Genomic DNA, 14,154 nt, shown 5'->3' with positions numbered 1-14,154 from the left:
TGGGTGGGGGGGGGAGCCGGGGAGGAGGAGAGAGTTGGTTTCAAAGTTCTTTGCCCAGGAGATTTGTTGAGGGAAGCAGTTGCCTTTTTTAGGGACTTTGAGTTTATCAAAATAGTGATTTTCAGTTTATCATGGGATGATGGGAAAATAATTCTAGTAGGCAGTTGGAGATACAGGTAAGAAGAAAAGACTGTGATAAGAAACTGTGGTATCATCGTCATGGAAATGGTCATCACTGCAGTCAAGCAGGTAGTTGAGCTAAAAAATGGAGACAGGGCATACTGTATGGAGGACTCCTATATTTAGGCATAGGCATCAGAGATGGCAGACACACTCAGCAAAGCCAGAGGAAAAGTGAGAATGTGCAGGGAACTGGGAGCTGAGGAGACGGTAGACTAGGAGTTAGGGTGAGGCAGGAGGAACAGCCCGAGATTTGACTTTGAGAGCAGTTTGTAGTGGGAGTTGGGGTGCAGAATGGTGTGTAGGAGGCGCACACAGAAGGTATTGTAGATGCTGTGGAGGAGCTCAGCGGTGAAAGTGAGAAGAGTGAATTGGTCTTAGTCGGGGGATGGCTCCAGAGAACACATGTCGCTTATCTGTGTCTATGAAATTAGAGCTATAATCAACAGTGACTCTAGAAAGGATTATATTTGCTTTTTTGCTTTTAACACCGTCGTCTCAGAATATAAGATCTAAGTTTCGTGTCACTTTTGTGCCACTTCCTGCTCTTCTCAGATTGAAAATCTGACCAAAAGGAAGAAAATGTCTAGGTCTCTTCATGACACCTGAGGGAGTTCTTGCAGGAGAGAGTAAATGTGACTGAGTTTTGATTTACTCTTCTGACACATGTCAAATGTTAAATCCTTTAAATCTGTGAGACCATTTGTTCTCATAAATGACATGTAAAAATACTCGGTAAAACTAGTAGTATGGCTAATAGAAATTATTTGGCTTCACTTATTTAAAATATTTCATTAAGAAAAGATAACAGATTCCTAATATGAGAAGTGGTCAAATAACTGTGTTGAAATCTGGGAGGTGGGATTTGACCTCTCACTTTAGACTGAGTGCCCAGTTTGAGTGGCCAGGTATACTGTTTAAGCATACACTTATCCAAGGGGTTGGAATGGCAGGTTCCAGGTTAGGCCCATACACGTCCACTGCTATGGGACTGGTGTGAAGACCTGTGAAGGCCTTAAGCCATTTTAACCTTTGGAGGCCTTTACTGTGTCATATCAAACATTAAATCACCCATGTCCCACATAAAATTAGCTTGTACAAAACCATGTGAGTTAAGCTTTGATTGGCTGTAGACATTTAACATTTATTTAATTTTGCGATTTTCTTTGCATGTTTTGCATCCAGTAATGTTTTCTTCATATCTCAAACATTTACATAGGTCCTCGAGATGCTCATGAGCCTTAGGGACTGTGCCTATATGCCTAGAGATAAGACATCCCTGTTCTGCTGGGAAGTGGACATTGGGTATGTCTAGGCATGTCTGGCGGGGGCACGGGAGGGGGTGGACTTGCCTGGAATCTGTTTGTTTGTGGCACTGAGGCACCTCCTGGGAAAACTTCATCTTAAGGAGGAGTTGAAGGAAGTGTTTTAGTTAGGGATTTTTTGTTGGAAAGAACAGAGGTTCATTCAGACCACTTTCTGTACAAGGGGCTGTATTGGAGGATGCATGTGGATCAGACCCGTGAGGAACTCAGGCTGTCCAGAGACAAGCCACAGTCTTCCCATGGACAGTGGGGTCTCTCACAGCGTCGCTCATTTCTTTGTGTCTTTCTCCTCTTGCTGCCATCTGGCTTGTTTTTCCCTCCCCTATATGTCTTTTCTAACCTTTTAGCTCCTCCTTGCTTATAGATTCTACTTCCTCATGACTTTGGTTTGCTGTAATCTCATGACCTCTGCAGTCATTTTGCGGATCATAACCTCTCAGCTTCATCTCTCACAGCTGATAACCTCATTCTCTCAGTATTGCTTAGGTTCCTGAGAGAGGGGGAATCAGATTTTGTTGTGCTTTCATAGTTGTTCCAAGCCACATCATATGTCAGAATTAAGCTCTTGGGTCATATATCTGCACTTGGTCTCAGAAGTGGTCATGTGGCCCATGGCTGCCTGGGCCTACCCTTAAAGCTGAAGCAGTTCCCATTAGTAGGATTTGTAGGCTAGCAGGCACCATGATTGGCATGTGTAGTTCAGTAACGGAGAAGAAAACCTGACCCAATATCAAGACCATTTGAAATTCCTCCAAATGTATTCCTGCCCTTTAAAATATTATCCTGTTAACAGCTTTCATTCTAAGTTGAACCTTTATTCCCACAGAGAAACTAAAATAGCTAAACGTATTTAAAGCATTTTCACTTTTCCATTTTCTTCCTGTTTTATTCAGTCTCTGACAGTGCAGGGCCACTCAACATAGTCTACAGGACTCTATTTCTAATGTTAGTGATTTCTGCTGAAAATGATATAGCAATTTTGGATAGTTATTAGCAAGTTGGATCATTCTAACCACATTCCTTTCATGTAATCCTTTTCCCTAAAGCTCTGGGGAGCCATAGAGGAATACTGTAATTCAGCACTGTCCCCAGATTGACAACAGCTAGAAAAACATGTAAATGTCCCATCCACATGTAGATACGGCAGCAGTATGAACCTAAGTTCCTTAATATATCATAACTCCCAAGGGAAAGTGAAGTTCCCCAAACTTAAAACTAGATCTTGAGATCTATACCTAAATTTCTCTGAACAATTATAGAATATAGCAGAAGGGGGGAGGTAGTAGATGGAATAAATAAAATAATGATAATGATAGCTTTGTTGAGCCCTTAAAATTTGCCAGGCAGTGTTTTAAGTACTTCTCATGGATTAATTGATTTAATCCTTAAATTACCTTATAAGATCAGGGGCCTTTATTATCTCCATTAACTCATTCTTAACCTCTTAGGTGAAGCTTCCATAGCAGGTATGCAGTAGGACCAGGACATGAACTCGCCCAGTCTGACTCCAGTTTGTGCTTCTTCAGCACCCTGAGAGACTGGAAAATCTGTGAAAAAACACTATTGATTGTTTACTCCCTGGCATTTTAGCCAGTCTGAGTCAGTTATCTTACACCTATGAACCTTAAACTCGTTTTGGATCAGGTTCCCATCAAGAGGCTAGTTGTGATACTGGGATACCTATATCTTGGAGGGAAGTTGTGCAGAGTGCCTGGATTTTCCTTTCTGTGGTTTCTCTTGATTTGCTTATCCCTTCTTTGGACCTCCATGCCTTGAATCCCATGTATTTCTATAAATCCCAGATGTAAATGAGTCTGTCCTATCTTCTGAGCTGGTACCCCACATTTATAGTAGCTAGTTTGTGAAAACATTTTGTGATCCTAAATTCTCTATAAATAAACCCATTTTTCTCTCTGCATTTTTCCCATCCAGCAGGATCCTAAGGCTTTTGTAGCCCTTCAGCCACTGTGGGCCCTGCCTCTGCCTGTTCTTCTGGAATGTCTTGGGGGTTTTGATCCTGTCATTGTGGTAAGTTTTCCCTTTGTTTCACCATTTGTCCTGGATGGAGAATCCCCCTTGAGTATTTTAAGCCAAAGCTGTCTCTAGAATTTTTTCTGAGCATGTACCCTTTGGGGCTTAATAAGGAAGCAGCTCTCCATGTCTCACACTCTTCCTGACCTCTCGTCTTTATCTGGCATTGAATTCCCCAGATCTTGGACCACCTTCTGTTTCTGAAGATATCAGAAACTAACTTCTGTTTCTGAAGATATCAGAAACATTTTTGTCCATCTCCTCAGAATCTTCATTTTCTTCTTTCCATGTGAACTATTGGTTATTAAAACTTTGTTTCACTTGTCCCATTTTCCTCTGCCATCTTGGAGGCCTTACATGGATTCTAGATCTCATGCCACTCTTTGTCTTCTTCTTCTGTTGTTCCTATCCTCACCGAGCTATCAAAACTTTTTAATAGCTCGTTTGCTCTATGCATTTCTGGTGATTTTTTTCCCCAACGCCTGAAGAGTAGCTTTTTCCTTAAATATAAGTTCCTGAAAATCTTCTTACTTGAGGATTATGGTTTCACATCAATCTGTGCAGACTTGATTCTGAGTGTGATTGTGTTCCCAACACAACTATTTTTTTTCTTTGTTTTCTCTTTGGATTAGTTCTTTTTTAAAGATTTTTTTTCCTCCTCCTTTAGCTCAGCTCAAGAAGACAAGATATATAGGACAGATATTTGTTTATCTTTATTTGGTCATTGCTGAAATCCAGAATACTCCAGTTGAACATACAGTCTAGATCTCTGTGATTCACAGACATCATGAAATTGCATGTTATTTCCATGCATAGCTGGGCAGCAAGAGAAAGGAAAGCCTTTGTCTTGATAGCTGCTGGCTTCTGGGGGAATGAGCTTCTTGTCATTTCTCCTGCTGCGGTTGCTCAGGCCCTGGGATTCTGCTTTCCCAGACTTCACTTTCCCATGCAACAAAGAGGATTGACTGTGGGAGGTAAAGGACATTTTGTTGGCCTCTGTCCTAGTGGGTCTAGTGACTGTGTGTCGTTAGAAGGCTAAGCCTATGTGGATGTGTGATATCTTTTCTTTTTCTTGGCTGTCTGTGGCTACAATGGAAAGGCTGGGGCTGCCCCTCAACAGAAAGGTCCTGACCACCTCTTCTTTTCTCTCTTTTCCCATTTACTGGATTGGTTTCCAGGTGACTGACCTATTTAGAAGTGGGGGCAAGTGGACCCTGGCATATTGGCAAATGTTCTCTCTTCTCTGTCTCTTTCTGGCTGCATTCTCTCTTGTGCTGAGTTGGGTAACCTCAGCTAGTCTTTACTATGTGTGATAAGACCAAAGAGTCATGTCTAATATTATATGAATTCCTTTTCATACCCGTATGCACTTTGGTCTCAGTTTAAGATTACCACTAATGTAGGGAAAAGGAGTTCTCTCTGTGATCCAGCCTACGTTATGGAATGCTGCATTGGGAATTGGATTCACAGGCCCAGCTAATAATAAAGTGTTGTGTACTTTCAGTTCAGTCCTGTGTACATTTCCTTCTAGGGTACCTAGAAGTTAGGGGTGTTTGCTGAGCCCATTGGCCAGATTTGGTATTAGCCATTAATAACCTACATTTTCAGAGTAGCACTGGATCAGCCTCCAGTGCGAGTCCTACAAGATCAAAAGCCTGAAGGCCAGAGTTCTGCATCATTTGTAGTGACCATTCCCTGGCCCTCTCTGAGAGTGAAGTGGCAATAAATTTCTATCCATCCATGCAGATACTGAATTCTAATGACCAAATCCTATCTATTCTTAGGATTCTCATCATCTCTGTTGATTTTTGGCTGTAAGAGGTCACCTGCTCTTGCACTTTGTGCTTCCTGAGTGAGCCTACTCCAAAATCTCTCTCCCCTGCTTGCTTTGGTTTGCCAGACCATACATGTTATGAATTGTGACCCAGGTATAAAAATAGCCAGACTCTTGAGGTACTTGAGAATAGTCACATTCATGGAGTCAAAAAAGTAGAATGGTGATTACTGGGGCTGGGGGAGAGGGAAAAGGGGAGTTGTTGTTGAATGGGGACAGAGTTTGTGTTGCAAGTTGAAAAAGCTCTGAAGATCTGTTTCACAACAGTGTGTATATATGTAACACTACTGAACTGTGCACTTAAAATAGTTAAGATGGTAGATTTTATGTGTTTTTTACCACAGTTTTTAAAAATGTGTACAAATATAGTCAGAATTACAAATCCCTAACTTTTGACCCCCTAACTACTGTGGCAACTCCCACTGCCAGCATCATTGAGGGCAGTATTGCTAATTACCCACTTTTCATTTTGCCTGTTCTTCAGGGCCCAACCTGTCTTCCTTCTTCTTTTAGTTGGCTAGACTGGGACTCCTATGACCTTCAGGTGTTCCTTATGCCTCTTCCTGAGGGTGGCTTGAGCTTTCCAGTCTGTTCTTCTTTTCTTCTGGGCCTGAGCATGAATTTTGTCTCTTTAGGTCTTACTACCACAGTGGAAAGAGGAAGCAAGTTTCGTAAACGAGCATTAGAGCTAATCTGAACTAAGCCTCTGTGCTTCCTTTTGTGTTCCCTCCCTTCAGCTAGTTCCTGCCTGACCTCAGAACAGAAAGAATCCCCTGGCCAATTGTGAAAGGCTGGTCCCTTAAGGAAGACAAATCCAGTAGTCAGCCAAAGGGAAGGTTAAGGAAAAGGTAGAATACGCAGGAAAGTGGGTTTTCTCATGGTCTGTTGTTCTTTCTGTACATTGACTCTCTAGGTATCCTAATTGTATCCTGAGGAAATTGCATTTTTTTCTGTTACTTCATCAGTGTTCCTTGTTCCTGAGGAGGCATGAGTGGAGGGTGAGAGTGAGCATCTCCATGACTCACAGTGGGACTTCTCTCTGTTTCATAGCTGAATAAACTGAGGCTGGTCAGAATCAGTGACTTCAGTCAGACAACTATTTAGTATTAGGTGAAGATTTTGACCTTAGGCCTTTTGAGCTGCAAGTCCGGTGTTCTACCCACCAAATTATTATGGTTCTTAGTGCATGTGTATGTTACACGTTTACTAGATAGATAAGATCAACTTAGGCCTTGTATGTGGGGTTCATGTAGGGGCTATCACTGAAGCTAATCATTGTGTCCCATTACTCAGGCGTTTCTGTATATGGGGTTGAAGAGCAGAAAACAAAGTAGTGGAGTGCAAACCATGGGGAAATCTCACTAAAGTAATATTTTTTAAAAAGCAATCCTGTCACTAGAGGGTCAAGAAGGGAAAAGTTATGGGTAGGAACAGGGAGCAGCAGACACCTAGGAATAAAGGCAGGGTTTCACCTTGAATGGAGGAAGAACCCTAATTACAGGGAGATTAGATCATCAGGTGTTTGGAAGCCTCTGCCTGTGAAATGACATTCTTGGCAAATGAATGAATGTGTCATGTACTAATTAAAATAAAGGAAATAAGGAAACTAACATTCGTTTAGCCTCAGCTATGCTGTGGGCACTCTTGATAGGTACTTTCATGTTTATTATCTTCTTTAATTACCCCAGCAAAGTGTTGTAGACATTATTATCCATATGTTTGCAGCTTGGTCAGATCAGCCACAGTCACATAGCAGGTGGCACAGCAGAGGCCTACACCCAGTGATGTCATTCCAGAGGTCATTTTGTGAGAGGACTTGGCTGAAGGAAAGCTACAGAATGGATGCCTGTGTCATCCTTGATCACCCTGATAACACATGCACTTAGCCTTCTCAGATTTTCTTCTCAGACTCAGGAGAAAACTTGGCGTCATTCCCTCAATAACTTCTGTTGCCTTTCTCTGGACCTAATTTCATAGTCTGTGGTAATTTCTTGTTAAAGAAAAATCAGACACAGCTTCTTTTGTCTTTTATCTTTTCTCCATTAGGATTCGTTAGGCTAAGTCATGCAAAGACGAATTTCCGCAGGACAAAATGAAGCATATCTTCCCTGTAGCTCTTTAAAACCCAGAGCCCAAATCATTAGCCATTGAACTTGTCTGTTGTGAGAGAAATCAGGGAACCTAGAACTTTGGTGTGTAGGGTCTAAGGAAGTGTGGGGGGGGCAGTAAGGAAAGAGGAGAAGGAGGCGAGGGTCCCAGATACCTGGGGACCAAGTAGGAAAATGGTCTAAAGGTGTAGACGAGGTACTGGGAGTGTCTGGAAAGACTGTTGTCGGTTTCTCTACTAGAGCTCAGGAGTCAAGCTGAGTCACAGGCTTTTCTAGCCATCTGGTGGCAGGGCTGTGCACAGGAAGGCATCAGAAGTGATGTAAAATCCTCTCTTTTCAATCTGGAGCGGATTTTAAAGTTTGCACTCATTCTAGAAAGGAGAGGAGTATACCCTGGCTGATATCCTAAATTGGAGAATCCTGCTCAGAGTTAGAACTTCTTTTGACGAAACTCAAAAGTTGACTTCAGAACCCTTGGGGAAGTTGTTCCTATTATCACAGAGGCTGTGGTTACTAACAGCATGTTCAGGAAATGCTGGCTGCTACTTGAGCCACAGGTAAGGGCACATTTGAATTCCTGTCAGGGCGTGTTTCCAAGGTGCTGCATGAATGACAGCCAATAGGCAGAGACTAATGTTCTTTTGAGGAGTCCACTTTTAGAGGTCATTCCACTTTTCAGAAGTGCCTGTACTCCAGTGACTACAGCAGAATACATTGGTGCCTGAACTGGCAGGCCTTTGAGTCAACAGAACCTGGAATATCTTCTGAGGCTGGGCTTTGTGTTGTGGAGGATTTGACCATAGAGATTTAGACCTGGGAATTACGGGTGTGCTTGGGCTACTCTGAGTGAAACTCTTCTCCTCTCAGTTTTGACCACCTCCAGCCTCTAGTAACTGAAGTCAGCCCGGAAAGACAAAGAAACTCAAGTTCACTTCTGTGAGTGATAAGCACACCTGAGAAAAAAGACCTGGCAGTTGGACCTTCCGAGGTGCTGTCAGCCAGAAGAGATGAAGTGTGAGAAGTTGAGTAGCTACAGGCCTTAGTGGCCACTTAAGAGGGTTTGACGAAGTCAGAGAAGGACACTCTTTCAGAGACTCTGAAAGCCCATTGCCAAGGAGAGAGGTCTAGGACCCTACAAGGTGGGGCTTCACTGTGACCTGTTATCATTGAGGTGGCCCAGGGTACATGCAGGCACTGTAATGGGGAAAAGAGCCCTGGCTTCTTCAAGAGTGGGGAATGTGAAGGGCCTCTTTGGGATATGAATCTACCCTGGGCAGCCAGAATCTTCAATTTCAGAACTATTGATGATGGTGGAAGCAAAATAGAAGGGATCTGACATTCCACAGTCCTAATCAGTGAGTTACCAGTGACTGCCATAATTAAGTTATTCTAAGGCAAATAGTTAAGCAAAGATTAAGTGAACGAGACCTCTGTAACTTGAGTAAGTCTTCCTATACCAAGTTATATGTGTTTTAGACTGCACTTTTCTAAAGGTGTAGTGGAGGCTAGTGAGGAGGTAGATTCAGCATCTGCTGTGTTCCCACATACCTGAGGCTTATGGAGAGAGGTGGTCTTGAACAGAACAAATGCCCTCTTAATCTGGTTCCTTTGGCGGTATGTATGTCCTGATACCTAAACAGCCTTTCCTTTTACTTATTTTTTGGGTGTGTGCCAAGACCTGTGGAAAAAGGCTAAGCAGAGGTTCCCTTGGAGTTGTTTTATCTGCTGAGACTTGCCAAATTAGAATTTGAGAGCTTTGATTTCTAGGACTTCCTGATCATTTTTGAGGAAGAGGAGTTCCTAACTGAGCTGGAGGGAACATACTTTCTCCACATGAATGGGGCACCCATGATGTCAGCGAGAACAGTGTCAGATAGATGCATGGCCCACCAGCCGGATACCAAGGTCTTGTAAGAATACCTTAGTGAATTGTGCCAGATGGAATACATTCTGAATCCTTCATAAAGCATCTCTTTGGGAGAGTTCTTTCTTGTAGTGTTTACCTCTCAGTCCTCTCATGTACAAAACTTGAGAATTATTTTGGAGGACTTTCAGGGGGTGTTTTTCTTATGTCTGGAAGAGGAATGTTTGATGATGAAAATTACTGACTACACGTAAGTGGTCATCTTACAGTTTGCATACTTTCAGTCTTCAAAAAAAGTGGGTTTAAGATGGATTCTCAGCCCCTTTTGTGTCTGGCCTTCCTTACACTTTAAAACCATTTTAAGGACTCCAGAGAACTTCTAAGTTTATGTGGGTTGCAGGCTTTGATACTTATTGTAATAGAAATGAAGACTAAAATTTTACAAAGATACTTATTTATTTAAAAATTATAAACTCATTACATGCTAACATAAATGACATTTTTATGAAAAATAGCTATTTTCTGAAACAGAAAACATTTAGTAGGAAGAGTGGCAATATTTACATTTTGGCAACTCTTTAAATGTATGGAGTTTAAATAAAAGACATCTGCTTCTGTATTCAGTCTCTTGCAATATGTTGTTTTGGTTGAAGTAGATGAAGAAATCCGGCCTTGCATAGATAATGTAGTTGGAAAAGGGATTTTAGTAGCCTTTTCAGATAATTGTGGCTTTATCTGTGACATGACACCAAAACTTGACAAGTGGTAGATGCCTACAGGTTAGTTGCAACGTGCAGTCTGAAACTATAGTCATGAACTTTTCGTACTCTGGTATGTTAAAATCCATTGGTCTCTCTTACACTTTGAATAGAACTTTTACCCGTGATAACCACATGTTGGTCATTTGGAGCCTTCATGGAGCGCCTACCTAGATGAACATTAATCAACAGGAATTGTACTATAAATTGTGAGAACATGTTGAGAAGGAAGATCTAGATCAGCGGGTGCTTAGCTAGTTTATTCAGGAAGAGTTTCAGCTGGAGCATAACCAGGGGGCAAGGAACATCTGTTATGGTAGAGGCAATGATGAAAATGTAGTATTTGCATACTCAGTAATCTGAGGAGGTTGGGATTACAAGCCCATTTTACAGACAAGAAGCTGTTGCTCAGATAGTGTAATTTCAAAGCAACCTTAAGAGATACAAGTCTAGGTATTGAGGAAATGAGTCTTAGGGTTGAATAACTTGCTTGAGGTTACACTGTTAGTAAGTGGGAGAGCTGAAACTTGAATTACAAAGTGTTTCTGCTGCAGTGTAGTTTGTTGGCAGAAACTGCTGCTTCTTGGGGTAAAAGATTGCTTCAAGTGGGCTGAGTGTGAGCATGAGTGGTGGAAGTTAGGGAGAACGTGTATGGACACACGGAGCTGGAGGTGCATAGCAATTCAAGATTTTGGAGATAGAATGCTCTGTAAAACAAGCTCAAATTTAGCTGTGTCTCTTAAGAGCTTCATGGCCTCAAGAAGGGCTTTACATCTCTTAGCTCTACAAAATTATGGCTTTGCCCGTGATGGGAAAGGATACTTTCACAGAGTGGCAATTTAAGGCGCGAAACCCAAGGAGAGCAGGCAGGAATGGGGAAAAATGTTCATCTGGAAATTAGACAGAATGGACAGAATGTCGTTGGGGGCGGGCTCTGTAATTGATGGGTAGCTTTTGCAGCGGCCAATTAGATTGCAGGGCCCTGTCCTGATTGCCTGGCCATGGAGGGAACGAAGCTCATTCCTGCATTACCAGGACAAAGCCCACTTGTGTGTGATGGACTGAAGTAGGCTGGGTGCCCCATGTTATATGTATTATATACAAACTCCCCATTCACTCTGGCTGGTCTAATTGTGAAGCCACTGCTCACCCTTTCCCCAGGCTGCCAGCCACAGAAGTATGTATGTGTCATTCACTTTTTTGGTGTCAGAGGTGAAGACTGGAGATACTGTTTGTGATTGTTTTGTTTCCTTAAGAGACAGAAGCAAAGAATAAAACTATTGGAAAGGAAGGGAAAATAAAGATTTTCTATGAAATATCTCCTAATCTCTTAAGTAAAATATTTAAGTGAAATATGCAACTTCTTTTTTTGGAAGTGATTAAAGGTGAAATCACTCCAGGTTTTTAGAGCTAAAAGGGCTTGGGTGAAGTGTGAAATAAACACCATTCCTTCACCATCACCAAACAATAAACAATACCCCTTGTGTACATAGAGCCCAGATGGAGGTAAGGACTGTAATGGCAAAATGTCACTGAGAGCATGCCATATCCTTCTTGTAGTTTCCTTGGGCTGCTGTATCAAAGTACCAGAAGCTGGGAGGCTTAAAACAATAGAAATGTATTGTCTCACAGTTCTGGAGGCTGGAATTCTGGATTCAGGTGGCAGCAGGGCCATGCTCCCTCTGAAGGCTTTATGGGAGAATCCTTTGCCTCTTAGTCTTTGGCCTTCCTTGGCTTGTAGACATATCACTTCACTCTGTGCAGCCATCCCCACGTGGCCTTTTTCCGCGTCTGTGTGTGTGTGTCTGAATCTCCATCTCCTCTGTTTTATAAGGATACGAGGCATTGGATTTAGGGCTCACACTAACATGTTATGATGTCATCTTAATTACATCTGCAAAGACCCTGTTTCCAAATAAGGTCACACCCTGAGGTTCTGGGTGGATATGAATTTTGGGGAGACACTATTTAACCCAGTATACTTTTTGCCTTTCTTCCTCAGAGCTCCAGCGAATCCAGACGCAACATTGATGAATTAGTGCTGGAATGAGTATCAGCACTTGGTACTGCAATTAGAACACAGGGATTTGGCTCTTGATTTATTTTTTTGGCTACACTGGGAGGGAGGCTCAGAGACGGTGTGGGTGTCTGAAGGAAAAAACACGTGTTAAGTGAAGTGAGGACTTCAAATGAAATCATACAGTTTTGGGAAACTGCATTGGACAGCAAATGCTGGAGCCAAGGAGTGTTCCCTGTTCCAGAACGGGAGGTAACATTTGCAGGAGGGCTTCTAAGGTCAGAAGTTCCTCCTAGAAGTGCAGGGTGTATCAGCCATCTCAGGAGCTGATTTCCTGTGCAACCTTTGTTTTCTAATACCCCACAGGAGCCTTTCTTATACTTTATCCCTTTGTATGTTTATGGATCGGGTCCTTCCCAGTCCTTGGGACCTGTGACACTTTCCACAGGCTTCCAACTTTAAATGCCTTCTGTTTTTCTTAAAAGATAAGAGTCCTGAGCTTACAGGACTTCATAGGAAGACCTTTAAGTCTCTGTTGGTCTTTATAGGTGGACTACTATCTCCTGGGTGTCTTGTAACTATAATGCTTATATTTTTTCAAAAATAAATCCTACAGAGTTGCCTTGGTCACTCCAGATAAGAGTTTCTGTGGCTGAAAGACCCTGCTGTATGACTCCTGTTTCTGCCTGCTGGACTCCACTTTCTGGGGCTTGGCATCTGATGACCTCTGTATACATGCTATGCCCTCCTTTTCTTTATGTGGCCACTTCACTTTGTCCTTTGGGTTTCAGCTTAAAAGTAGAGTCAACTAGAAATCTTCATTACCATGCTGAGACTACTTAGGATGCCCCTGGCTCATCAGCTGTAATGCCTCTGTCAAATCTCCGCTCACATGTGCTGGAACCGTCACCTTCCCCTCCTCAAATGTAAACCACATAAGTGCAGAGGCCATGTCTGTTTTGTTCATCAGATCCTCTGGAGCCTAGCTTACTGCCCAACAGATGCTAGACGCTAAGTAAATGTGGAACATGTGCCTGTGTGCTTGCAGCTCTGACCCTATGCCTCAGAGGTCGGCTTCCAGGACTGTTGCCTCAATAACAGCTCTCTTCCAGGTCTGTGTAAGGGTGGGTTGGCTTCTCTGTATTACTTATCTATGTCAAATAATCAACATGTGTTAGAGGACTAAGGATATAGGGATCTTTTTATAAAACCTTTCCCATTAATTAAGGGGCTAAGAAGTTAATGTGGATCCTTTATATTTTATGATTACTGGCCTAGTGCATCGTCTCCTGAGCCAAGGCCCTTTGATTATCTTTCTTAGAGAATCTTACCCAGCCCCCATGACACAATTGCCTGCTGTATGCGTGTGGGGAAGATGAATCACATGGTCATCTCTACTCATCGCAGTTGGTGGTGGTTATTTTTGGTAGGGAGTGGAGGCCGACATGTCATCTTCTCAGTTCTTTTTCGCTTTTATCTTTCCCAGAAAGTGTGCCCTTATGCCTTTGAGTGGCAAAATTATATACCACACATTCTGATAGCTCTGGTTCTGGGTAGGAAATTAATTTGATCTCTGTTGAAATTGATTTTACTGTCAGAGTCTGCTATTGCAGAGGGGGATTATGTACAGTTAGTGCTTCATAGGAAGACCTGTACTCATAATGCTCCTGAAAGATCTGTGATACTTACAGGTTTCTTAAAATCAGAACAGTTGTCTCAAAAATAAGAAAAGAGGTAATTTTCCCTTGACTTTTATGACAAAGTAATTATATAGTTATTTAAAATGACTTTAGATTTTCTGAGCCAGCAGTCCAAATTTCAGATAATGTATTCAAGATAAAAAAAGAAAAGCTCAGTCCAGACATCCAGAGAGTAGTGGTGTTGGGCTGAATCTTAAGTAGGACATGGACACTTCTTCCATTTGTAAAAGGAAGAAAGGGCTAGAGTTGGGCAGCACATGTACAATGAGAGTTTGACTGGAATTGGAGGGAGTTCTCTGATGGGTTCTGCCTTCTCTGTGTGGCATTTTGTTTCAAG

General features: G+C 42.3%; 1 protein-coding gene across 10 annotated transcripts in view; it reads left to right on the top strand.

Annotated features, from left to right (window-relative positions):
- The window catches only part of ZNF664 (zinc finger protein 664), a 38,647-nt gene that overhangs the window by 8,509 nt on the left and 15,984 nt on the right, over positions 1-14,154 (top strand). For 3 of the 10 annotated variants that reach the window (XM_017889734.1, XM_017889728.1, XM_017889719.1), the window contains 2 exons: positions 1,400-1,485; positions 3,438-3,533. The exons of 1 other annotated variant lie outside the window; for it this stretch is intronic. The gene's annotated coding sequence lies outside the window, so the exon portion shown is untranslated. Of the gene's footprint in view, positions 1-1,399; positions 1,486-3,437; positions 3,534-13,087; positions 13,230-14,154 lie in introns of all 10 variants that reach the window. 6 more of the 10 variants (XM_017889749.1, XM_017889740.1, XM_017889705.1 and 3 more) reach the window with 4 other exon arrangements.

Source organism: Rhinopithecus bieti, unplaced genomic scaffold, assembly GCF_001698545.2.
Source record: "Rhinopithecus bieti isolate Rb0 unplaced genomic scaffold, ASM169854v2 scaffold_574, whole genome shotgun sequence".
NCBI lineage: Eukaryota > Metazoa > Chordata > Mammalia > Primates > Cercopithecidae > Rhinopithecus > Rhinopithecus bieti.
Note: the sequence above shows the minus strand (reverse complement) of the source record. Positions and strands in the feature narration are given on the sequence as shown.